The sequence below is a fragment of the Schistocerca piceifrons genome, chromosome 7, assembly GCF_021461385.2.
Source record: "Schistocerca piceifrons isolate TAMUIC-IGC-003096 chromosome 7, iqSchPice1.1, whole genome shotgun sequence".
NCBI lineage: Eukaryota > Metazoa > Arthropoda > Insecta > Orthoptera > Acrididae > Schistocerca > Schistocerca piceifrons.
In genome coordinates, this window is record NC_060144.1 from 559,342,991 (window position 1) to 559,370,954 (window position 27,964).

General features: G+C 42.7%; 1 protein-coding gene across 1 annotated transcript in view; it reads right to left on the reverse strand.

Annotated features, from left to right (window-relative positions):
- Positions 1 to 27,964, reverse strand: part of LOC124804633 (transmembrane protein 184C) — an 83,968-nt gene that overhangs the window by 15,311 nt on the left and 40,693 nt on the right. The window lies entirely within an intron of this gene.

Sequence of the window (27,964 nt, forward strand, 5' to 3'; positions counted from 1 at the left end):
CATCAAAAGAGATGATGACACAATAATAAATTTAAGTTGATACTCAAAGTGACTGACGCATGAAACCCCCCCCCCCCCCCCTCCCCTCCCCTACCCGCCCTATCCAAGTGCATTGCTTACGTCTTGGACCATAGTAATACTGCTATATTTCCATCATATTCTTCACACTTTTACATTTGTCCTTTTGAATAACAGTCAGCATATCTAATAAGTCAGTGGAATCTTTTAAAAGAAAGATTTAAAGAAGATTACTATTATACCTCAAGCATTATAAGATTTTTCTAATAAAATGGATAATCATATAATGACAAAGGTGTATTATTATCATTTTATTTTCTTACCACCCCTTCTTTTGGTGCTCTCTTACTAATCCTTGTAATAAGTATGTATTTACTAGAAGGTCTGTTTTATCTAGCTGTTTTGTTTAGTTGTCTCTTTAACTGTGTTAAGCAGTTTTTTGTACAATTTTATTTCATTACACAAAATGCTGTTGAGAGTTATTAATTTCATTTTTCTTTACAAATTTAAGTAAAATCTCTCTCTCTCTGCCATCGTGAAGCGAACTGTCAGTGTGGTGGTGGTGGTGGTGGTGGTGGTGGTGGTGGCAGCGGTGGTGGTGGTGGTGGTGGTGGTGGTGGTGGTGATACAGGGAGGCTGTAGTTAAACTTTCACTACTTAAGAAGGCCCCCATGAAAATCGAGTGATTGTAGCACAATGATACTTTGTGGAAATATTTATTAGAACGTGCAGAAGAGAAATAATGAATAAATCACCAAAAGAAACACTTCTTAATTTCCAATACCAGAGAAGGAAAGTTGTTACTCGCCATATAGTGGAGATTCTGAGTCGCGATAGGCGCAACAAAAAGATTCACACAATTATAGCTTTCAGCCATTAAGGCCTTTGTCAGCAGTACACACACACACACACACACACACACACACACACACACACACACATGCAAACACAACTTGCACAAACCTCTGCAGTCTCAGAGAGCTGAAACCACACTGCAAGCAGCAGCACCAGTGCATGATGGGACTGGCAACTGGGTAGGGGTAAGGAGGAGGCTGGGGCGGGGAGGGGGAGGGATAGTATGGTGGGAGTGGCGGACAGTGAAATGTTGCAGTTTAGACGGAGGGCAGGAGAGAAGGTGTGGAGGGGGGGAGAGTGTAAGTAGCGGAAAGGAGAGAAATAAAAAGAAATTAAAAGACTGGGAGTAGCGGTGAAATGAAGGCTCTGTAGTGCTGGAATGAGAACAGGGAGGGGCTGAGTGGGTGAGGACAGTGACTAACGAAGGTTGAGGCCAAGAGGGTTATGGGAACTTAGGATGTATTGCATGGAAAGTTCCCATCTGTGCAATTAAGAAAAGCTGGTGTTAGTGGGAAGGACCCATATGGCACAGTTTCAATTGAACCTTGCCTAACTCAGTTCACTCCTCCATCCAACCGTGATCCACCCCCACTGCCTCCAAACCACCCCATGTTAACTTTCCAGAATTTCTTAACCTCGAACCTTGCCTCAACATCATTCCCCAAATCCCTCAACATGCAAAATAACCTTACATTCTCAGAAAGAACAACAGTCCACCATCTAAAAACTGATTGCGACCTTATAATCCCAACTGCTAACAAAACCACCGTTGTTTTGAACTGCAAGCATTACGTGGCAGAAGGACTCCATCAGCTGTCAGATACTTCCACCTACAAACCATGCCACGGTGATCCCATTCTGGTAATCCAGCAGGATCTTCAGTCACTACTCAAATCCATAGGCCCATCCCAGAACCTCTTCGCAGAGTCCATCTCTCTACTTACCCCTACCACTCCCCGCACTCCCACCTTCTACATGCTTCCTAAAGTCCATAAACCCAACCACCCAGAACGCCCCATTGTGGCCAGTTACTGTGCCCCCACTGAGAGAATCTCTGCTCTCGTAGACCAACACCTTCAACCTATCACCCGGAACCTATCCTCCTCCGTAAAATATACCAACCATTTCCTTGACCGACTCTCCACAGTTCCTGTCCCTTTCCCACACGGTGCCCTGCTCATCACTATTGATGTCACCTCCCCGTACACTAACATTCCTAATACCCATGGCCTTACTGCTATCGAACACTACCTTTCCAGACGCCCTATGGATTACAAACCAACAACCTCCTTCCTAGTCTCCATGACCAACTATATCCTCACCCACAATTACTTCTCCTTTGAAGGCATTACCTACAAACAAATCTGCGGTACGGCTATGGGCACCCACATGGCACCATCCTATGCTGACCTATTCATGGGCCATCTAGAGGAATCCTTCCTAAAAATCCAGAATCCCAAACCCCTCACCTGGTTCAGATTAATTGATGACATCTTTGCTATCTGGATTGAAGGTGAGGGCACCTTATTCACATTCCTCCAGAACCTCAACAACTTCTCCTCCATTTGCTTCACCTGGTCCTACTCAACACAACAAGCCACCTTCCGAGATGTTGACCTTCACCACACAGATGGCTAAATAAGTATCTCTGTCCATCTTCCGAGATGTTGACCTTCACCACAGAGATGGCTAAATAAGTATCTCTGTCCATATCAAAACTACTAACCACCAGCAATACCTCCACTTCAACAGCTGCCACCCATTCCATACCAAGAAGTCCCTTCCGTACAGCCTAGCCACCCATGGTCATCACATCTGCAGTGACGAGCAGTCCCTCTCAAAATATACCGAAGGTCTCACTGTAGCCTTCACTGACTGTAATTATCCTTCTACCTTGTACAAAAACAAATTTCCCGTGCCTTATATTCCCAGTCCCCTACCAACTCCAAAAGTCCCACAGTCCGGCCACAGAGGAGCATTCCCCTCATAACTCAGTACCATCTGGGACTGGAGTAACTGAATTATATTCTCCACCAGGGTTTCGATTACCTCTCATCGTGCCCTGAAATGAGAAATGTCCTGCTCACTATCCTTCCCACCCCTCCTACCATGGTATTTCACCGTCCAGTGAACCTACACAATATACTCGTCCATCCTTACACAACACCTGCTCCCAATCCCTTACCTCATGGTTCATACCACTGTAATAGAACTAGATGCAAGACCTGTCCCATACATCCTCCTACCACCACCTACTCCAGTCCGGTCACTAACATCACCTATCCCATCAAAGTCAGGGCTACCTGTGAAACCAGTCATGTGATTTACAAGCTAAGCTGCAACCTCTGTGCTGCATTCTATATAGGCATGACAACCAACAAGCTGTCTATCCACATGAACGGCCACCGACAAACTGTGGCCAAAAAACAAGTGGACCACCCTGTTGCTGAACACGCTGCCAAACATGATATCCCTCATCTCAATGGCTGCTTCACAGCCTGTGCCATATGGGTCCTTCCCACCGACACCAACTTTTCTGAATTGCGCAGATGAGAACTTCCCCTGCAATACATCCTACATTCCCGTAACCCTCCTGGCCTCAACCTTCGTTAGTCACTGTCCTCACCCATCCAGCCCCCTCCCTGTTCTCATACCAGCACTACACAGCTGTCATTTCACCGCCACACCCAGTCTTTTAATTTCTTTTTATTTCTCTCCTTTCCGCTACTTACACCCTCTCCCCTCCGCACCTTCTCTCCTGCCCTCCATCTAAACTGCAACACTTCACTGTCCGCCACTCCCACCATACTATCCCTCCCCCTCCCCGCCCCAGCCTCCTCCTTACCCCCACCCAGTTGCCACTCCCATCATGGACTGGTGCTGCTGCTTGCAGTGTGGTTTCAGCTCTCTGAGACTGCAGACGTGTGTGCAAGTTGCATTTGCATGAGTGTGTGTGTGTGTGTGTGTGTGTGTGTATTGCTGACAAAGGCCTTAAGGCCGAAAGCTATATTTGAGTGAATCTTTTTGTTGTGCCAATCATGACTCAGCATCTCCGTTACATGATGAGTAGCAACTTTCCTTCTCTGGTATTGTTATATTCCATCCTGGGGTTTCCATTGCTTGACTTCTTAATTTCCACATGAGAGGGTAACATTTGTTTATTGCCTAATATTTTTACGTTCCAGCTGACAAACATTGCTCAATGTGATGACCATCTGCACTCACCATGGCCTAGAACCGTACAAGAGATACCATCTCACAACTATTTGCAGCACTTTTTGAACAGTGGGTCATGGAATGTTCAGCTGTCATGACACAGCTCGTGCACACTGTGTCTGGCACTCAGCCATGGAAACAGCAACTTCCTAAATAATTTGTGGCACAACTGGCTATCAGCTCCTCCCAGGAGCAATTCCCAAATTGCCAGTTAATCCAAACTTTCAAATCCTGTTCTTCAACCCCGATGCAGAAAGAGAACCCCTCTGTTTTCCTTCAATGCATCAATACTCGTGAAGAGCAGCAACACTATTGCTGTTGTTTTGAGAAAACAACTTTACAAGTAAAGCCCAGCTCATCTTGTTTGAACCAATATTGACTGTCTGTGACTGTAATGTGCACTGATGCTTGTGTTTCAACCATACATCAACTAATGGTGAAACTAACATTACTAACAACACAAATCATGCAGTGCAAAGTCTGAACATCATTCCTATAAAGTTGTAACCCATATCATAAATAGTTTTCCATCTACACTGGTTCAAATTGTGAAAGTTTAATTAAAACCACCCTGTAGTTTTACTCACCTGTAGATCACTTTCACAAGCATATTTGACATGTTGTGTTATTACAACTTACAAATGTGGGAAGCAAATACTTCAGTGCCCCATGGAGCTTCCTCTGCACTGGTATATTCTGGACCAGAATACTGCATACCAGATTGGCTCTGCAATGCTCATGCAAATAAAGTTGATGTTCATTTGAATGCAGCTATGAGAACCATTAGTGGTACATTCAGATCTACACCTACATGTTAACTGCCAATACTATCAAACATCTGTCCAGCTCATCTTCATTGAAAGTTGCCACTCAACAATTTTTGCCAGCACGATTCTAGGAAACATCTCAAATCCAGAAGACCAGGAGTCCAAATGCTCTCCAGTGGGTTCAACCGAGACGATGAGCGGAAATTTGAGCGACAAGCCACAAAAATCTGGAACAACAAACTTATTGACAACTCAAATGTTATAGTTCCAGGCTTTCATCATCCAAGGAGTTGAGAGTACAGCTTAACAGATACGAAACTGAAGGAAGTATGTGCAAACACAACATGCACAAGTGGGATTTCTGCAATGACAGTACATATGAGCTTGGTGACATTCAGACAATGAACCACATCGTAAATGAGTGTCCACATTTCCCTAGTGGCGTCAATCCACTGGTTGAATCTAATGAAATTTGTGTGAAGTTTGGTACATTTAACATTTGTATAGTGTAAATAGTTGCAAAAAGGTATTTTTTTGTTTGAATGTAAATTAGACTTGTTGCAATTGATGCTTATGATAATAATAAAAACCTACACGACTTCTTGGTGGAGGTATTCACAAGTTGCAGCGCTGTAGTGTTCCATATCACTCAGGTAGAGTGATGTGTAAGCCTATGTCTACCTTCCCAATGAATGACGGTCATGACCTTTAAGAGATATAGCAGTTTAATAGTTATGAGACTGAAACTAGCTGGGGGTTTCGTTATATAATTTTTTCCAGGTATCGTGGTGATTGCACTAACTCCACAAGATGAAGTACCTTTCAGTGTACGTACATGTTTCAAACACCATTGTCACAGGTTGAATGGTGTGGCAAGCCCAGAGTGAATGCCAGCAGCATAACAAAACTGTGGGAGATCCATGCAGACACAAAGAAGCTTACACCACATTCATTGTTGTAACGAGCTGTCGAACTGACATACACACTCTAATGTCATGTTCCCTATGTTGTAAAGTTGTGTCTAGAAGCTGTTGTATTTTGGGCAACACTGTATGGAGATTGTTTTAAAAGTTCCATACAGCTCTGAGAATGTCAATTCATGTATTACTCAAGACTGCAGCAGGGACAAAGTCCAATGGACCTGTACGGCCATGATCGGAACGCAAATTTCAGGTGCAGAACTTCATAATTATGGGAAGTCGAATATCCCAAATCTGAGAATATATACATGGAACGTCACAATGTTCTACTTTTAAGAACATCACTGCAATGAATCCAATTATTGCTTTTGGTAATTATTTTTATGGTAATTTTCTGTTTGAATATTGTGTTCATATTTTCAGATCCCACAGCTCAGGGGAATTCCTGTTTGAAACGAGTATGTAACTACGAGACCTGGAGAAGAAATTTGATAATGCACCTTGAGATAAGCTTGCACAACAATGAGGGAAAACAGAATGGGCTGGAAAACCGGGCAGCTTGTAAACTCATTGTATTTCAATCAAAAAGCATCAGTGAAAGTGAAGGAAGGAAGTACAACTAAATAGAACTAGAAAAAGGAGTAAGACAAGGATGTTGTTTGTCTTCTACCATCTTCAGTTTGTATTTAGAAAACATAATTGAGCGATGTCCACTAGACAACAAGGGGGTAAAAGTTGGAGGATGAAGAATATGGCATTTGAGGTTTGCAGATGACATGGTCCTTCTAGTAACATATAAAAAGAGTTACATGATGTAGTGGATACCACTGAAGCTGAAGGAAAGATTTATGAAAGAAAAGCAATACAAAGAAAACAAAAATAATAGTCTCAGCAAGAAACAAAAAGGTAAAGATAATGCTGTATGAAGAAATATTAGAACATATGCAAAGCTGTAAGTACCTTGGAAGCAGGATGGAAACTGACCAAAAAGGCAGCAAGAAATTAAAACCAGGATAGCAAAGGTGAAAGAGACATTTTGTAGGAAAGGGAGAATTTTTTTGCAGCAATATAGGAAGAGATTTGAGGAAAAGATTAATAAAATGTTTTGTACTGAGTGTCCTCCCATATGATGCTCAAACACAGACAATGGGGAAGAAAGAAAGAGCAAGACTGAGATGATGTCATAGCAGATGATGGAACCAATAAGTTGGATGGATCGAGTGTAATATGAAGAGGCACTGAGAAGAGTAAAAGAGAAAAGACAATAGTGAATGTAATAAAAAGGAAACAAAACTGATCTCGGCATATATTATGAAAGAATGAGGGTCTTATAAAAACAGTCTTAGAGGGGTACGTCGAAGGAATGAGGTGGCAAGGAATGAAGAGATTTCACATTATGTACCTTTACAGGGAGGAGATGTATCGCAACATGAAGAAATTCTACAAGCTGTGTCAGCGAAGATGCCGTTTGCTGAGTGCTCTTGCACTTTTGAACAGATGTCGTGCCAAGCACATTGTGCCAAACTTTGCTAAGGTCACATATCACATCAATTCTGCAGCAGCCGGGAGATTTAAGAGATGGGCCAGACTTGCTTTGGTACGTGAGAGAGTGCACTTTACCCACTGAAGCCTTGAGTACAATTTCCGGGAATTATTTAGACTACATTTACAACTGGCCAATCATTTTAATTCCTGGATCTGGGCTTGGATTGATGGTGTTACCTGCACAGCAGCTGATTCTGCCCATAGAAAGACTACAGGACATCAAATATCAAATTTCTCACATGTCTGACAAACTGTCATTGGAGGACCCGTGCAAGACAGTCATCAATGTAATTGACATGCAGCTGAGTGACAACGCGATTTCTGTTCTAGAGGAAGGACTTAACTTTGCTCCAACCCCCTAAGTACACACCCGTTGTGGACATCAGCGCAGTTGAACAAGTTGTGGCATGATTACCACCTGAAGCAGCGGAAGAAGTACGTCGTGAAACCTGCCATGCTCTGACGATAACTAAACGTACAAAGTCAAACATTATCAGCAGAGAGTGGGTGGCTATTTGGGACCTGAGAGAATGCCCTGAGACTGTTGTCTTACCTGTTGACAAAGGCAATGCTACTGTTGTTCTTTCCCACAAGGACTACATTTTGAAGATGCACAGCTGGCTACATGATGACTCCTACAGGAAGGTCAACGTAGATGCCACAAAGAAAGTGGAGAACAAGACTAGGACTCTTCTCAAGGAGACAGATTGACCATTGACCAGAGAGGCAGGGGGAGGGGGGGGGGGGGGGAGGTGGCCAAGAAACTGTTACCTCAAGGAGCTGTGCCTACCAAGACACTATTGCATCCCATTGTCAGCTACATTAGGGCACCTGCTGGCAAAACACCTGAAGGAAATACTAAACCCTTATGGGGATAAATGCACTCACCACTTCCACAATTCTGTGGATTTTGTAAAACACCTTGAAAACTTCAGAACGAAAGACTCAATTAACATGGTGAGTTTGGACATCATTTCGTTATTCATCAGGGTACTTCTATGAGAGTCACTAGAGGTTCTTGGTCAGAAATTTGATGAGAAGACCACCAACCTTTCCAGGCTTGTCCTGACCTCAACATATTTTCTGTTTAATGGCGAATACTATGAACAAATGGAATGAGTTGTTATGGGCAGCCCACTCTCACCTGTGGTCATAAATCTGTGTTTGGTGTACTTTGAGGAGGAAGCCCTGGTGACTTTCAAAAGGAAACCCACCTTTTTCTGTTATGTGGATGACACGTTCATCATCTGGCCCCATAGAATGGACAAACTTCTTGACTTCCTTACAAATTTGAACTCCATACATCTCAACATCAAATTTACTATGGAGACCAAAGCAGAAGGAAGCTTACCATTCCTGAACATCATGATCAAGAGGAGAGCTGATGGCATCCTGGACCACGATGTGTATCTGAAGAAAATGCACTCTGACCCATATTTGCATACAGAGAGCTGCAACCACCCTGTGAAATAGAGTACTAAAAAACACTAGTTCACAGGGCATGCACCATTTCACATGCAGACAGTCTGCCTCAGGAGTTGGAACACCTCAGAACTGAATTCTGAAAAAACCGAGTACCCAGAATGGCAGATTCGGTGCGCTCTCCACCCCACCACAACAGTACAATCTTTGGATGTAGTAGAAGCCACAGAGGAAGAGGCATCCACTGCCTTTATACCGTATACTGATGCACTATTGTGAAAAATTGGATGCATATTGAAGAAAAACAAAGTAAAAACCATCTTTTGCCCACCATATAAACACAAGCATTATTGGGAAGTGTCAAAGATGATGATGGTTTATGGAAGGCCAGCATATGCCAGATTCCATGTTAATGTGGGAAAACATGTATTGAACAGGCAGTATGCACTGTCAAAGATTGTTGTCAAGAACGCAAGAGGTATACTCTACATCTACATCTACATTTATACTCCGCAAGCCACCCAACGGTGTGTGGCGGAGGGCACTTTATGTGCCACTGTCATTACCTCCCTTTCCTGTTCCAGTCGCGTATGGTTCGCGGGAAGAACGACTGTCTGAAAGCCTCCGTGCGCACTCTAATCTCTCTAATTTTACATTCGTGATCTCCTCGGGAGGTATAAGTAGGGGGAAGCAATATATTCGATACCTCATCCAGAAACGCACCCTCTCGAAACCTGGCGAGCAAGCTACACCGCGATACAGAGCGCCTCTCTTGCAGAGTCTGCCACTTTTGTTTATTAAACATCTCCGTAACACTATCACGGTTACCAAATAACCCTGTGACGAAACGCGCCGCTCTTCTTTGGATCTTCTCTATCTCCTCCGTCAGACCGATCTGGTACGGATCCCACACTGATGAGCAATACTCAAGTATAGGTCGAACGAGTGTTTTGTAAGCCACCTCCTTTGTTGATGGACTACATTTTTTAAGCACTCTCCCAATGAATCTCAACCTGGTACCCGCCTTACCAACAATTAATTTTATATGATCATTCCACTTCAAATCGTTCCGCACGCATACTCCCAGATATTTTACAGAAGTAACTGCTACCAGTGTTTGTTCCGCTATCATATAATCATACAATAAAGGATCCTTCTTTCTATGTATTCGCAATACATTACATTTGTCTATGTTAAGGGTCAGTTGCCACTCCCTGCACCAAGTGCCTATCCGCTGCAGATCTTCCTGCATTTCGCTACAATTTTCTAATGCTGCAACTTCTCTGTATACTACAGCATCATCCGCGAAAAGCCGCATGGAACTTCCGACACTATCTACTAGGACATTTATATATATTGTGAAAAGCAATGGTCCCATAACACTCGCCTGTGGCACGCCAGAGGTTACCTTAACGTCTGTAGACGTCTCTCCATTGATAACAACATGCTGCGTTCTGTTTGCTAAAAACGCTTCAATCCAGCCACACAGCTGGTCTGATATTCCGTAGGCTCTTACTTTGTTTATCAGGCGACAGTGCGGAACTGTATCGAACGCCTTCCGGATGTCAAGAAAAATAGCATCTACCTGGGAGCCTGTATCTAATATTTTCTGGGTCTCATGAACAAATAAAGCGAGTTGGGTCTCACACGATCGCTGTTTCCGGAATCCATGTTGATTCCTACATAGTAGAGTCTGGGTTTCCAAAAACGACATGATACGCGAGCAAAAAACATGTTCTAAAATTCTACAACAGATCGACGTCAGAGATGTAGGTCTATAGTTTTGCACATCTGCTCGACGACCCTTCTTGAAGACTGAGACTATCTGTGCTCTTTTCCAATCATTTGGAATCCTCCGTTCCTCTAGAGACTTGCGGTACACGGCTGTTAGAAGGGGGCAAGTTCTTTCGCGTACTCTGTGTAGAATCGAATTGGTATCCCGTCAGGTCCAGTGGACTTTCCTCTGTTGAGTGATTCCAGTTGCTTTTCTATTCCTTGGACACTTATTTCGATGTCAGCCATTTTTTCGTTTGTGCGAGGATTTAGAGAAGGAACTGCAGTGCGGTCTTCCTCTGTGAAACAGCTTTGGAAAAAGGTGTTTAGTATTTCAGCTTTACACGTGTCATCCTCTGTTTCAATGCCATCATCATCCTGTAGTGTCTGGATATGCTGTTTCGAGCCACTTACTGATTTAACGTAAGACCAGTACTTCCTAGGATTTTCTGTCAAGTCGGTACATAGAATTTTACTTTCGAATTCACTGAACGCTTCACGCATAGCCCTCCTTACGCTAACTTTGACATCGTTTAGCTTCTGTTTGTCTGAGAGGTTTTGGCTGCGTTTAAACTTGGAGTGGAGCTCTTTGCTTTCGCAGTAGTTTCCTAACTTTGTTGTTGTACCACGGTGGGTTTTTCCCGTCCCTCACAGTTTTACTCGGCACGTACCTGTCTAAAACGCATTTTACGATTGCCTTGAACTTTTTCCATAAACACTCAACATTGTCAGTGTCGGAACAGAAATTTTCGTTTTGATCTGTTAGGTAGTCTGAAATCTGCCTTCTATTACTCTTGCTAAACAGATAAACCTTCCTCCCTTTTTTTATATTCCTATTAACTTCCATATTCAGGGATGCTGCAACGGCCTTATGATCACTGATTCCCTGTTCTGTACATACAGAGCCGAAAAGTTCGGGACTGTTTGTTATCAGTAGGTCCAAGATGTTATCTCCACGAGTCGGTTCTCTGTTTAATTGCAGGTGGTCGCTCATGTCGGCACCAATGATGTGTGACGCTATGGATCGGAGGAAATCCTCTCTGGCTTCTGGCGGCTATCTGATTTGGTGAAGACTGCCAGTCTCGCTAGCGGGATGAAAGCAGAGCTCACCATCTGCAGCATCGTCGACAGGACTGACTGCGGACCTTTGGTACAGAGCCGAGTGGAGGGTCTGAATCAGAGGCTGAGACGGTTCTGCGACCGTGTGGGCTGCAGATTCCTCGACTTGCGCCATAGGGTCGTGGGGTTTCGGATTCCACTGGATAGGTCAGGAGTCCACTACACGCAACAAGCGGCTACACGGGTAGCAGGGGTTGTGTGGCGTGGGCTGGGCGGTTTTTTAGGTTAGATGGCCTTGGGCAAGTACAGAAAGGGCAACAGCCTCAACGTGTGCGGGGCAAAGTCAGGACATGCAGGGACCAAGCAGCAATCGGTATTGTAATTGTCAACTGTCGAAGCTGCGTTGGTAAAGTACCGGAACTTCAAGCGCTGATAGAAAGCACCGAAGCTGAAATTGTTATAGGTACAGAAAGCTGGCTTAAGCCAGAGATAAATTCTGCCGAAATTTTTACAAAGGTACAGACGGTGTTTAGAAAGGATAGAGTGCATGCAACCGGTGGTGGAGTGTTCGTCGCTGTTAGTAGTAGTTTATCCTGTAGTGAAGTAGAAGTGGATAGTTCCTGTGAATTATTATGAGTGGAGGTTACACTAAACAACCGAACTAGGTTAATAATTGGCTCCTTTTACCGACCTCCCGACTCAGCAGCATTAGTGGCAGAACAACTGAGAGAAAATTTGGAATACAATTCACATAAATTTTCTCAGCATGTTATAGTCTTAGGTGGAGATTTCAATTTACCAAATATAGACTGGGACACTCAGATGTTTAGGACGGGTGGTAGGGACAGAGCATCGAGTGACATTATACCGAGTGCACTATCCGAAAATTACCTCGAGCAATTAAACAGAGAACCGACTCGTGGAGATAACATCTTGGACCTACTGATAACAAACAGACCCGAACTTTTCGACTCTGTATGTACAGAACAGGGAATCAGTGATCATAAGGCCGTTGCAGCATCCCTGAATATGGAAGTTAATAGGAATATAAAAAAAAGGGAGGAAGGTTTATCTGTTTAGCAAGAGTAATAGAAGGCAGATTTCAGACTACCTAACAGATCAAAACGAAAATTTCTGTTCCGACACTGACAATGTTGAGTGTTTATGGAAAAAGTTCAAGGCAATCGTAAAATGCGTTTTAGACAGGTACGTGCCGAGTAAAACTGTGAGGGACGGGAAAAACCCACCGTGGTACAACAACAAAGTTAGGAAACTACTGCGAAAGCAAAGAGCTCCACTCCAAGTTTAAACGCAGCCAAAACCTCTCAGACAAACAGAAGCTAAACGATGTCAAAGTTAGCGTAAGGAGGGCTATGCGTGAAGCGTTCATTGAATTCGAAAGTAAAATTCTATGTACCGATTTGACAGAAAATCCTAGGAAGTTCTGGTCTTACATTAAATCAGTAAGTGGCTCGAAACAGCATATCCAGACACTACAGGATGATGATGGCATTGAAACAGAGGATGACACGCGTAAAGCTGAAATACTAAACACCTTTTTCCAAAGCTGTTTCACAGAGGAAGACCGCACTGCAGTTCCTTCTCTAAATCCTCGCACAAACGAAAAAATGGCTGACATCGAAATAAGTGTCCAAGGAATAGAAAAGCAACTCAATAGAGGAAAGTCCACTGGACCTGATGGGATACCAATTCGATTCTACACAGAGTACGCGAAAGAACTTGCCCCCCTTCTAACAGCCGTGTACCGCAAGTCTCTAGAGGAACGGAGGGTTCCAAATGATTGGAAAAGAGCACAGGTAGTCCCAGTCTTCAAGAAAGGTCGTCGAGCAGATGCGCAAAACTATAGACCTATATCTCTGACGTCGATCTGTTGTAGAATTTTAGAACATGTTTTTTGCTCGCGTATCATGTCATTTCTGGAAACCCAGAATCTACTATGTAGGAATCAACATGGATTCCGGAAACAGCGATCGTGTGAGACCCAACTCGCTTTATTTGTTCATGAGACCCAGAAAATATTAGATACAGGCTCCCAGGTAGATGCTATTTTTCTTGACTTCCGGAAGGCGTTCGATACAGTTCCGCACTGTCGCCTGATAAACAAAGTAAGAGCCTACGGAATATCAGACCAGCTGTGTGGCTGGATTGAAGAGTTTTCAGCAAACAGAACACAGCATGTTGTTCTCAATGGAGAGACGTCTACAGACGTTAAAGTAACCTCTGGCGTGCCACAGGGGAGTGTTATGGGACCATTGCTTTTCACAATATATATAAATGACCTAGTAGATAGTGTCGGAAGTTCCATGCAGCTTTTCACGGATGATGCTGTAGTATACAGAGAAGTTGCAGCATTAGAAAATTGTAGCGAAATGCAGGAAGATCTGCAGCGGATAGGCACTTGGTGCAGGGAGTGGCAACTGACCCTTAACATAGACAAATGTAATGTATTGCGAATACATAGAAAGAAGGATCCTTTATTGTATGATTATATGATAGCGGAACAAACACTGGTAGCAATTACTTCTGTAAAATATCTGGGAGTATGCGTGCGGAATGATTTGAAGTGGAATGATCATATAAAATTAATTGTTAGTAAGGCGGGTACCAGGTTGAGATTCATTGGGAGAGTGCTTAGAAAATGTAGTCCATCAACAAAGGAGGTGTCTTACAAAACACTCGTTCGACCTATACTTGAGTATTGCTCATCAGTGTGGGATCCGTACCAGATCGGTCTGACGGAGGAGATAGAGAAGATCCAAAGAAGAGCGGCGCGTTTCGTCACAGGGTTATTTGGTAAGCGTGATAGCGTTACGGAGATGTTTAATAAACTCAAGTGGCAGACTCTGCAAGAGAGGCGCTCTGCATCGCGGTGTAGCTTGCTCGCCAGGTTTCGAGAGGGTGCGTTTCTGGATGAGATATCGAATATATTGCTTCCCCCTACTTATACCTCCCGAGGAGATCACGAATGTAAAATTAGAGAGATTAGAGCGCGCACGGAGGCTTTCAGACAGTCGTTCTTCCCGCGAACCATACGCGACTGGAACAGGAAAGGGAGGTAATGACAGTGGCACGTAAAGTGCCCTCCGCCACACACCGTTGGGTGGCTTGCGGAGTATCAATGTAGATGTAGATGTAGATGTAAAAAGGACCTCGTCTCGCCGACGTGGCTGGAAGTAAGTACTCCATGGCCAAGTTGTGGGCTTGATGACATGGAGCTTGTTATCGGTCACTGCCAGCCAATCGTCTTCCCATTGACACATGACTGTACCTCAACAGTGAAGTGTTAGCATGTAGAGGCACAGCACACTGAAATACCAAAGGATCATGACACGCCTCCTTGGCTGCTCAATCCACCTTTCCATTCCCCACAATTCCGATGTGCCTAGGCACTCCGCAGAAAGAGACCTCCTTCCCCAGTCGTTGTAGTTTTAGGAGAGCATCATGGATATTCTGGGTTACTGTATCTACTGGGTACAAATGTTGGAGAGAGTAAAGGACACTCACACAGAGAATCTGAGCAGACAAGAAATCTAACACTGGGAGAATGTCTCATCTGCTCCAGTGCTCACCAGATCACATGTAATTCTGCATCAAAGGTGGTGAATTCTGGAGGCAGTCTGATCTTGAGGACACAATATGGGGAAACAACAGAACAACCAACAGAGTCCCCCTGCTGAGACCCATCCGTACAACCAGCAACATGGTCATGGTACTCAGATAAAATATCACTATAAAATGGAAGCAGGAGTGCAATCTCTCCTGTACCGCATCAAATCTAAAATCACTCTGGGCCTCTCCAGTAACCAGGGTGGCAGACAGTTAAAAGCCTGGATTTGGGATTGTACTGGCTCCACACCGAGTGACTCCAGCACACGCTGCATGCGCATCTGAAATGGCATTGTGGCTCATGGATGGTTGGAAAAAAGGCATTCCAGAGGTGGACGAGCACCAGTATGGTGTGCAGATGAAGTTGGAGCTGCAAGGAACTTACATGCCAGACACACCATGAGGAGCTGGTGCCAGATGGTAAGAGGTGGTTCCCCCACCTCAGCACAGATGCTAGGTATGGGACTGGTCCGATAAGCACCCATGGCCAGCCCCCCATGATGGACAGCATCAATGATCTGGAAGTAAGAGGGCCTTGTTGACCCATACACTGTGCAACCATAGTCCAGCCACATATGCACGAAAGCCTGATAAAACTGAAGGAGATGCACCTTGTCCGCTCCCCAAGACCTGTGGCTAAGGCACTTAATGATGTGATCAGTGCCTTCAGGGTTCTGACATCCAGGTCTCGCAGGTGTGGTAACAACAGAAATTGAGAGTCACAAATGAGGCCCAGAAACCGCACTGTGTCCCTAAAACGTAGGATGGTGTCCCCCATATTCAAGGCAGGCAAATTAAAAAGATGACGAGAATGATTAAAATGAACACATACACACTTATCTGTGGAAAACTGGAAACCCATCTTTGCAGCCCACTTCTCTAACCTCCACACTGTAAGTTGCACCTGATGGCTCGCTGTTGCCACACTGGAGGAGGAACAGAAAACAGCAAAATCATCTACAAATATGGAGCACTGTACAGGACTCCTTACCATAGATGTGATACTGTTGATGGCTATGGTAAAGAGGGTAACACTTGAAACACTGCTCTGAGGAACACCATTCTCCTGTTCAAATTGATCAGGCAGTGTGTCACCAACTCAGGTCCTAAAAAACTGCTGAGAAAGGAAAGACCATATGAAGATGGGGAGGTGGCCATGTAAGCCCCACTGATGCAGTTGTGCGAGAATACAGTGTCTCCAAGTAGTACCGTATGCCTTACTTATATTGACGAACATGTCAATACAATGATGCTTACAGAGGAAAGCCTGCTGAATAGCCACCTCTAGGAAGGTCAGATTGTCAACAGTGGACCGAAATCTTTGGAATCCACACTGAGAACAGCTAAGCAGTTGCCTGGTCTCTAAAAACCAGAAGAGACAATGGTTAATCATTCGCTCCAGGGTCTTTCCTACACACCTCATTAAGGTGATATTCTAATAACTACTGGGACATCCAGTCTGATCCTGGTTTGAGAAGAGGCAGCAGAATTGCCTCCCTCCACAAGTTGAGGAAGTTGCCTGTCTGTCGTACTAGATTAAAACCTTTGGGGTTGAAGCATGCAGTACTAGATTTGGTCACGACTGGATGCCGTGTCACGAATCTCAGTCAGTACAGATTTGGGCTCCCACATGGAGAAAGTGGAGTTGTAGGCCTCAGAACCGTTGGACCTGAAGTTCAACTTCTCGCTCTTCACAGTCGCATGATAGCAACGAAATGCCGGATCCTGGCTTGCATTGACAGTAGTTTGTGCAAAATGTTCGGCCAGTGTCTAAGTGATGTCTCTGGGTGTTGTTTGGAGGCATCCCTGTTTCGGCACTGCTGCTATTGGTAAACAGCTGCTTTTACAGAAGAAGCGGAATGATTGATGGAGTCCAGGACACTCGCCATGACCTTTTCTTACTTTCCCTAATGAAGCGTCGAGCCTTGGCCCTCACGACTCAAAAGGCCCTAAGGTTATCTGCTATTGATCGGCATTTAAAATGTTGAAGAGTCGCATGCCTTTGCCAGATTGCAGAATGGCAGTCACCTGTATACCAAGGTACTGGTCACCTCATAATATGACCTGAGGACTGTGGGATGGAGAGGTCAGTGGGACAATGAATCACTCATGTGATGTGGTCCACCCATCCTTGGATGCTGTCGCAGTGTTAGAACACAGCCAGCTGGCTGAAACTTGTCCAGTTAGCCCTGCTGACCATCAATTTTGGGGGCTTAACTTCAGATGGTAAGCCAGTTTGTAGGTGAAGGTGGATTGGGAAGTGGTCACTGGAATGAAGATCATCAATGACCTCCCACTGAACAGAGTGAGTGAGGGTGAGAGAATAGAAAAAGAGGTCGATGGCTAAGAATGACGCAGTAGCAGTAGAGAAATGTGTGCGAGTACCTGTGTTGAGGATGCACAGCCCAAGAGACATCATGAGGCAACCCGAACCCGAGGGCAAGTATTGGACGAGCCCCACAGAACATGATGGACATTGAAGTCTCCCAGCAGGAGGAATGGTCACGGGAGATGTGCGATACAATCCCTGAGATCCTCAGAGTCTAGTGCATCTTGTGCAAACAGTGATTCTTCGACACACATGAATCTGAACTGCAACTGCTTGCAGGTCAGTAGCCAAGGGGAGGGCAGAGGAGTGGTGCGCATTAGTGACAAACACTGCGACACCTCCCTTGGCCCTTTTCCCCGATAAGTCATCATTGCTGCATAGCGTATATCCCTGTAGCACAGGGACATCTGTATCTTTAAAATGCGTTTCTTGTAAACAAAACCACAAGAGACGTGCCTGTGCTACGAGTTTCAGTTCCTCCACATTAGACCTGAACACATTCATGTTCCACTGTAGTATGGAAGCCATGTCATCCGCGTGGTTTTAATTTACCCCTATCTTTGCACTACTGGGGAGGTGAAGCACTTGAAGAGTGAGGGTGAGTGGAGGGGCTGCCTGGATCCAAGTTATCTAACTCCATGATATTCTCCTCATCAGTCAGATGGGAAAGAATGATGTCTAATGGTGCTCGGGACAGGTTTTGACCTGAATGTCATGAGCCTTTCCCTCACCGTGTCCTTCGAGGATGAGGGGGAAAGGGGGCTCTGTGAGGCACTCTGCTTTTCTTGTACCTTCTGGATGCTCACTGCAGAACTGTTGTTGGTCTTTCCTGGCACAGCTGCCTGGATTGCTTTGTCCTTGCTCTTTTTCCCTTGATATGTACATGTGTTAGTACAGGTGCTTGTGGTGGATATACACACACTAAGCATCGTCTGTGTCGAAGTGTCTGCCTTGGGAATAGGTTTCTGCACCATGGAAGACTGTGAAGTGGCAAAGACAGGGATTTGTTGCGTTATATTCTTTTTTGACCTAGGTATAGGGGATCTGCCTGGTCACTTATCTCCTGTATTTTGCGTTCTTCAGTAAAAACATGGTGGTCTTGGCTCCAGACTGGGTGGTTCCCAGAGCAATTGGTGCTGATCGTCGGAGACGGGCAGTCAGTCCCAGCATCTTTAGTGGCTTTTCCACAGTTCCCACAGATCACTTCATTTCCAGAACTCGTGGTTGTATGGTTGGAATGCTGGCATTTATAGCACCACATAGGGTTTGGAATGTAAGGCCGAACATTACATGAAAGGAACCCTGCCATATAAGATGTTTAGGCAGTGTCAGAGAATTGAATGTGACAACGAAAGTGGCAGTCTTTTCAGTTGATCCATTATTCCTGTGCATTCATTGCTCCACATCGACTATTCCCTGGGATGCCCATTCTTGCTTCCGTTCTGCTATGTCCATGTCCACAATATCTCAGCAAGTGACGACGCCCTTACTGGAGTTGAGAGGGGTGTGCATCTCAACAATGATATCACAGTCACCCAGTTTCAGCTATTTCTTAAGAAGGTCTGCCTACTTTGACCTTTTAGTTTTGACCAACAATGAGCCATTACACAATCATTTTATAGATTTTAATATTCCAGCAAGGCTCTCGAACTTTTATGGATATAAAAGGGGGACACTTTTTCAAATGTCCCCACGTTCCTCTTTATCACCAGAAACACATTGTTATTCATGACTCCATGGGCCCTGTTATTGCAGTCCAAAGTATTCTTATTATCAGGAGGACTAGTCTCTCTCATTCTTTTGGATGCACGAGTGTGAATACTCCCAGGCGGTACACCCTTCCCGCTGGGAGGAGAAGAAGATAATTTCGAGGGTTCCATCTCAGTCCCACGAGCAGCTAGGGAAATAAGGGTCCACTCAAACAGAGCCCCTCGTACCTGAGTTAGCCTTATACAACTGAAGTGCAACAGGTTCCCCAGAGGTTGCCTGCTAATGACTGTTCTACCTCAACAGCCATGCCTCCCATCAGCGTGCAGCACACCTTCAGATTGAGGTTTATTTTTATAGAAGTGTATTCCCTTATAATGATCCTGGCAGTCAAGCCAAGATTGATTGTTCCCTAAGAAACACAACATTCCACCGCTGTGCTGCGCAGATGTCACTGAAGCATACCCAGTGCTTACAGTGACGGGATTGGCGGCGCTTACCAGTCCCCAGCTCTAGAACTCTGGGGTCGCCAAGCTGGTACCCAGCAAATCAATACTGAACCCCTGAGGGCACCAAACAAAATGATCTGACAACCAGGCAATCAGAGAACTTACATCATGAGGAGATTTCAGATTGTGGATGATGCGATGGATGACAGAACATACAGCAAAATTAAGATGGAAGCAATGGATTGCAGGAAATAGATTTGCAATGGACCTCCTAATACAGCAGAAAACTAATGATGATGGTGATGATTTAATTTAAGGAATTATCAGCTATATATAACATAATATTGTTATTCTTCATCTTGAAGTTAAAATGCTTGCTATTTATTTTTTTATGTTCAATATGCTTTTAGAAGATACCTCCTTAATGCAGCAATGTTCATGTGGGTGAGAGGGTTTGTGTCACATGACATGGAGGGCCATGCCAGCAGTAGCTTTGCAACTGGTACAGGCATGTGGCAACACTGGAAACACCAATAGAGTATACTCAGGCATCAATAGGGTTCTTGGACTCATCCTGAGAAGACTGCCCCACTTAAGTCATTCAATGGAACGGCCATCACAGATTGTAATCGACAACTGCAATGACAGGTGGATCAGTACTCCATCATCTATTCATGTCCAACCAAATCAGCACAAAAAAGGTGCAATTCTCAAACATCAACTTTCCAAGAGCTGTAAACCATACCTTAGAGGAGCTTCAAAGAACTGTTGCATATCTTATATGTGGGACACGCCCTGGTAAAGAAGATAGCCACACTGAACTTATCAAGCTGACACTACTCCTCCAAGTGCACTACAACATCCTATTGAAATTTTGGGATGAGGGTACTGCATCACAGAAAATACTCAATACAGTGCCAACACCATCACACCACACAAAGGTAAAGGTGATGATGGTGATTGCAACCGCTACCACTGAATTTCACTGCTGAGTGTCATTGGAAAAATGTTTGCCCATGTGGTGCTAGGCAGACTGGAGAAGCTTGCTGAGCATGTGAACCCTCAAGTCTCAGCAAGGGTTTTGAGCTCAGTTATCGACTGTTGACACTGCAGCAAATTCTGGAAATGGGGTATGAGCAGAAGACCCCATTTTCATAGCTTTCATCAACCTACATAAGGCTCTTGACACAGCCAGCACGGAGGGACTGTATACTTCACTAGTGAAGTAGAATGTCCTCCAAAACTCCTGAGGATGATCAGAGTTTCTCACAAAGATATGGAGGATGGTTTGATATTTGGCAGAGGAACGTTTGATTCATTTTCTGTGCAGCAATGAGTTCATCAAAGCTGTGTGCTGGCCCTTACCTTGTTTAGTATATTCTTCTTGCTACTTCTCAAAGTGTGTTTTGGTGGAACAAACCTGGTCATCTGTCTACATTCCATGGTTGACAGGAAGCTTCACATATTGCTCCTCAGACCAATTGTTTTAGTGGGGACTTACTTCTAAGCAACCTCTTATTCACTTGTGATGTGGCATCTGTAGAAAACAATACATTCTTCGAAGATTTGTAGACAAAATGCTACTGGATGGAAACTCTTCTCCGTGTCTCTGAATGTAAAGAAGACTGTGATTCATAGATACACGGGTATGCCTACTACAAGATTCAATGGCTCTGTGTGTGTGTGTGTGTGTGTGTGTGTGTGTGTGTGTGTGTGTGTGTGTGTGTGCGCGCGCGCGCACGCATGCACACGCGTACGTTGGTGCACGCAGACACACCTACGAGCATTTGTGGGTTTAGGGTGCTCAATGTGGGGCGCCAGTTGTATAAAAAATAATATTTTTATTTGTTGGGTGATAATATGACATAAATTTGTAATTTCCTGTTTCTGTTGTGGTACTTGATTTAAAGAGAAATGGTCATCATTAGCATTGGCTTCTGATCTTGGCTAGTATGAAACTGTTCAACAAACTCAATACCACCAGAAGCATTTTCCACAGTGCGTACATAACAATTTTTGAAACACTGCATGCCACGATGCCACTCACCACCTTCTATGGTTAAGTTTGCGTGTGTGGCTTGTATTATTAATAAAAATCTGTATATATTATGTGGAATGTTGTAATAAAAATTAGTTCTCAGGTGGCTTGATGGCAACTGGTTTAATTAATTATGTACCAATTTTAAAATGACAGTTAATACCTGAGATATTTCTGTTTTCATGATAAGTAATAAATTGCTTTGATTATTTTTCACTAGGAAGGCAAAGCTAAGGAGATTCTTGTCATCTGTCATTAAGTGGTCCAAGAAGTCAATGCAGCAAAAATATTAATGATTAAAGCTTTAATTTAATTTTACTGGCTTTAGAATATTGAATGGGAAAAACAGAGAAGTCTCCTACATTTAGACTTACATTTAATAAATGATTTAATAAGAATAATTGTTTTGCCGGCATAATGACTGACCTATGCTACAAGAGAAATGTTGGTCCCCTCCGGAGCACGTGCCAAAACAACAAATTTACAGAAAATATTGATTTACTAATATGAGAGGTGCGAGCTGTACAAAAAGTAAATGTTATATGGAAATATTATTTATATACTGAACAGTTTTACAGAACTTACACACAATTATATCCGGTGTACAATGGCGCCTATCATCCATACAAGAATCGAAGACAAGAGAGTGAGTAACATGATACAATGCCTCTGGTCTTTTTCATTGACCAACACAGATAAAATAAAGAAGGTTCAATATCATTATCTTTACGTCTCTAGAAATAATTTCTTTTTCTTCCAAATGTTAATATTCATTGCACAAAACATGTCGCACGTTAACAGCTCTAGCCTCACATGACGAATTATTCAACACAATACAAAACCACTTTTCTTAAATAAATATATGTGGCGTTCTGCCACAACTTGTCAGGGACTTATTTATTATCTAATAAAGGTTTACTATCTAATAAAACCACTGATGTAACTGGAACTGATAACTGTCTAGGAAGTAGGAAAGTTTGACTCAATTTCATACGTCATACACAATGTTTTTGAAAGCCTGCAACCACCATTCATTATTTAAATAATGAAATTCTGCACTAGTTATATATTTTTTCATGCTGGGCATGGCACATTTTGAGACTTTTTTCTTGTTGTCAAGTGTAAATATGAACATAAATATTTTGTGTCATGATTGAATGTTTGTTATTCTGCATCTCTTTGCACTGTAGTCATCTTTTTAAATTTATCAAGTACTGTGCCTCCTCAGTTATGTAGAAAACCACAAACACGCAAACAATCACTCACTATTTGTGTAATATCAAGAAAAATACATAAGTAAATACTGCACTTGACAATGAGAATAAATTCTTGAAACACGTGTTGCTCAGCATGAAAAAAAAAGGTAACCAGTGCTATGTTTAAACTAAAAACATTTGAGCAATGCAAAGTGCATGACGATGTCAACTTGCACTACAAGTGGCCAAATGCTGAAGCACGGTGAATATGGTTTGACAATTATCACAACAATCACAAAACTGCGTTTGCGCAGTAGAGACAGTTTGGAAATTGTTGTGACTGATCATGATATCTTTATTCGAACGAATCAAGTTACTCCCATCAGCCACCGTGCCAAGGAGAGCTTGGCAGTGGCGGGAGATACTGCATGAATTGTTCCAACTTTTACACGTTTACTGGTTCAAATCCGTTGAGTAGAGTGCTCTGGTGTCAAGAAACTTAACCACATAATATTTGTAAACACTACTGAACAGCCAGCGTCGTTTTTTTTCTCCACAAACATTTTTTCATAATGCATAAATTGTGGGAGAATTATAAATATGTTGACGCAAAATTGGGTATGCACATAGGAAATTTGACGGGAGCGATAAAAGATGTCATGAACAGCGGGAAAACATTAATTCTGGGAATGTTCAAATGGGGTTATGCTGTATTAAAAACATATGTGGGAATGCAATCGTGTCTTTCTTACTACACTAAATTAAAACTAATCTCTGAGCCTCTGCAGTAACCAGGGAGGCAGGCAGTTAAAACCTGGATTTGGGGTTGTACTTGTCCTGTACCAAGTGACTCCAGCACATGCTGCACGTTGATCCCAAATGGCCTTGTTGCTCCACAATTGTAGGCAGATTCACGTAGTTGACTGTTTCTTGCTACTCTATGGCTGTTTCCACAGTTGTTCATTCCGTGAATATTTTTGTAAGTGTGTAGAGAACTCAAGTAGTTCAGGAAAGCATTGATAAGAAAAGGCCCAGCTAGGGCCTTGTCATAGGAAGGAAATGTCTAAGTAGTATATAACTCTGAGTAGTGGATATCAGGCAACTTGTATTTTAAAGCTTAGTGAAGAGTTTGATGATTTAGTCTCTCTGGGAAAAGACCTTGGTGACGAACATTGCACATTGATTACCACATCATATAGTTTCCACTAAGATGTTACTAATTTCCAGAAGCATTCAATGTAATTAGGGCACTATCTATCATGTCCCTGGGGTTTCCAGTATTATGTCTGGGTCCTTTTCATACTAAATGTTTCCAGAAATAGAACTGCTTAATAGATAAAACTTAACTGCAAGAATCAGTGAAGAAACAAAAGACACCAACTTGGACAACACAAAGAGTGTCAATCGTAACACTTTTTCCATCAAAACTTAAAAGATGGTAGAATAAGAAAGGTGAACGTCTTCATGTTTTCGCTTACTCTGAAGACAGCTGAATGATATACAGCTGAAATATTATAAGAAGAAATGGAATTTATGTGCTGCATACCTGACATTTAATGAGCAAGAAAGATGAATTTCTTCTACCACTGCAAGAAACTGAAAAAAATAAAGGAATTTCTACAGATGACCTATAGCAACACAAAATAGTCTGAAATAACAGAATTTGACCAGGTGTACTTTTGCACAAGTTGCTATCACATTACTATAGGCATACTATACAGAATAGGGAGTGGTTATATGACTAATGTGTTGATCGGCTCCTTGAGCACAGCACTTACTAATAGGCTTAGGAACATAAAACACAATGAATCTGGAAGTAAGGAGGCCTCCAAAAAGTCGACTAGGCAATTAGAGAGTATACTGATAAGACATTGTAGAAATATCTGCAAAGTGATAGTATGTGCAATTTCAATTTTGATTCCTGTTGGATAGTACTGATTGACGGTATCTAGAGTTACTGATGTCCAGCTTTACTAACAGTCCCAACAAGAATAGAAGAAAAGCGACTGGTAATTAATTTATATATATTATTGTGATGATAGCTGAAAAGAAGAAATAGACCACTACAAACAGAGCCATTAGATTTATTTAGATAGGTATTGCATAGTCCACCATCAGACATCAGTGTTGCCAAATAAATGGTAAAGAGAGATCACAAAAATAATTAGGTTGCTGAAAAGCAGTAACTCTTTTGCCTATGATGGCATGTCAACCTTAGCACTATAATCTTATGCTGATCTCCTTGAGTTATCTTTGTGACTTGCTGAGTCAAGGTTTACTTCTTGAGAGACTAAAATGTTTAATGGTGACACCCATTTATCACAGTGGACTTAAGCAAGTGACCTTAATTATTGATCCATCTTCCTCCTTCCCATGATCTCGAAAATCTATCTCAATCTGTTGAAATGCACATGCCACTTGGCATTCTATATTGTACTACAGGTTAATCAACTGAGGAAATGCACTTAAGGTAAGAAAAGTATTTATTCTACATCTCTGTATACAAGAATCTGCATAAAGTTGGTAACCAAGCATTTTGCATAGGTCTCTTCAGGAAACTAAGGATTCTTACTCTTATATACCAGTACATTTGCTCCCTAACACTATTTACATTAACAAGAATGAATTTAGGATAAACTGCAAAATTCACAGTCACAGTGCTAGAAGAAAAATATTCTCCATATAGACATTGCTTCATTATTTAGGGTTCAAACTGGAATTTCATATTTGTTGGAAAAGGCTCTATGTAGATCATGGACATCAAGCAGAAAATGGAAAATACCCCCACATATTGAAAAAACAAAATTAAAAATACCTTATTATCCACTATTCCTATGATTTATCAAAATATTTGGACTCGGGGACATAAATCCACTTAATTACTTTTGTATTAACCAGATGCTGACTTTGCCAATATACAAACAGCTGTTAATGTTTTGTGCACAGTTACATGAATGCTTTGCTTGATATATTAAATAAAAACTGCAGCTGAGTAGCTTAAGAGGAAGAGCAATGTTGTTGTTGTTGTGGTGGTCTTCAGTCCTGAGACTGTTTTGGTGCAGCTCTCCATGCTATCCTATCCTGTGCAAGTTTCTTCATCTCCCAGTACCTACTGCAACCTACATTCTTCTGAATCTGCTTAGTGTATTCATCTCTTGGTCTCCCTCTACGATTTTTACCCTCCACGCTGCCCTCCAATGCTAAATTTGTGATCCCTTGATGCCTGAGAACATGTCCTACCAACCGGTCTCTTCTTCTCGTCAAGTTGTGCCACAAACTCCTCTTCTCCCCAATTCTATTCAATACCTACTCATTAGTTATGTGATCTACCCATCTAATCTTCAGCATTCTTATGTAGCACCACATTTCGAAAGCTTCTATTCTCTTCTTATCCCAACTATTTATCGTCCATGTTTCACTTCCATACATGGCTTCACTCCATACAAATACTTTCAGAAACGACTTCCTGACACTTAAATCTATACTCCATGTTAACAAATTTCTCTCCTTCAGAAACGCTTTCCTTGCCATTGCCAGTCTACATTTGATATCTTCTCTACTTCGACCATCATCAGTTATTTTACTCCACAAATAGCAAAACTCCTTTACTACTTTAAGTGTCTCATTTCCTAATCTAATTCCCTCAGCATCACCCGACTTAATTCGACTACATTCCATTATCCTCGTTTTGCTTTTGTTGATGTTCATCTTATATAGTCCTTTCAAGACACTGTCCATTCCATTCAACTGCACTTCTAAGTCCTTTGCTGTCTCTGACAGAAGTAAAATGTCATCGGCGAACCTCAATGTTTTTATTTCTTCTCCATGGATTTTAATACCTACTCCGAATTTTTCTTTTGTTTCCTTTACTGCTTGCTCAATGTACAGATTGAATAACATCAGGGATAGGCTACAACCCTGTCTCACTCGCTTCCCAACCACTGCTTCCCTTTCATGCCCCTCGACTCTTATAACTGCCATCTGATTTCTGTACAAATTGTAAATAGCCTTTCGTTCCCTGTATTTTACCCCTGCCACCTTTAGAATTTGAAAGAGAGTGTTCCAGTCAACATTGTCAAAAGCTTTCTCTAAGTCTACAAATGCTAGAAATGTAGGTTTGCCTTTCCTTAATCTTTCTTCTAAGATAAGTCATAAGGTCAGTATTGCCTCACGTGTTCCAATATTTCTACGGAATCCAAACTGATCTTCCCCGATGTCGGCTTCTACCAGTTTTTCCATTCATCTGTAAAGAATTCATGTTAGTATTTTGCAGCTGTGACTTATTAAACTGATAGTTTGGTAATTTTCACATCTGTCAACACCTGCTTTCTTTGGGATTGGAATTATTATATTCTTCTTGAAGTCTGAGGGTATTTCACCTGTCTCATACATCTTGCTCACCAGATGGTAGAGTTTTGTCAGGACTGGCTCTCCCAAGGCCGTCAGTAGTTCTAATGGAATGTTGTCTACTCCTGGAGCCTTGTTTCAGCTCAGGTCTTTCAGTGCTCTGTCAAACTCTTCATGCAGTATCGTATCTCCCATTTCATCATCTACATTCTCTTCCATTTCTGTAATATTGACCACAAGTACATCGCCCTTGTATAGACCCTCTATATACTCCTTACATCTTTCTGCTTTCCCTTCTTTGGTTAGAACTGGGTTTCCATCTGAGCTCTTGATATTCATACAAGTGGTTCTCTTTTCTCCAAAGGTCTCTTTAATTTTCCTGTAGGCAGTATCTATCTTACCCCTAGTAAGATAAGCCTCTACATCCTTACATTTGTCCTCTAGCCAGCCCTGCTTAGCCATTTTGCACTTCCTGTCGATCTCATTTTTGAGACGTTTGTATTCCTTTTTGCCTGGTTCATTTACTGCATTTTTATATTTTCTCCTTTCATGAATTAAGTTCAATATTTCTTCTGTTACCCAAGGATTTCTACTAGCCCTCGTCTTTTTACCTACTTGATCCTCTGCTGCCTTCACTACTTCATCCCTCAGAGCTACTCATTCTTCTTCTACTGTACTTCTTTCCCCCTCTGCTGT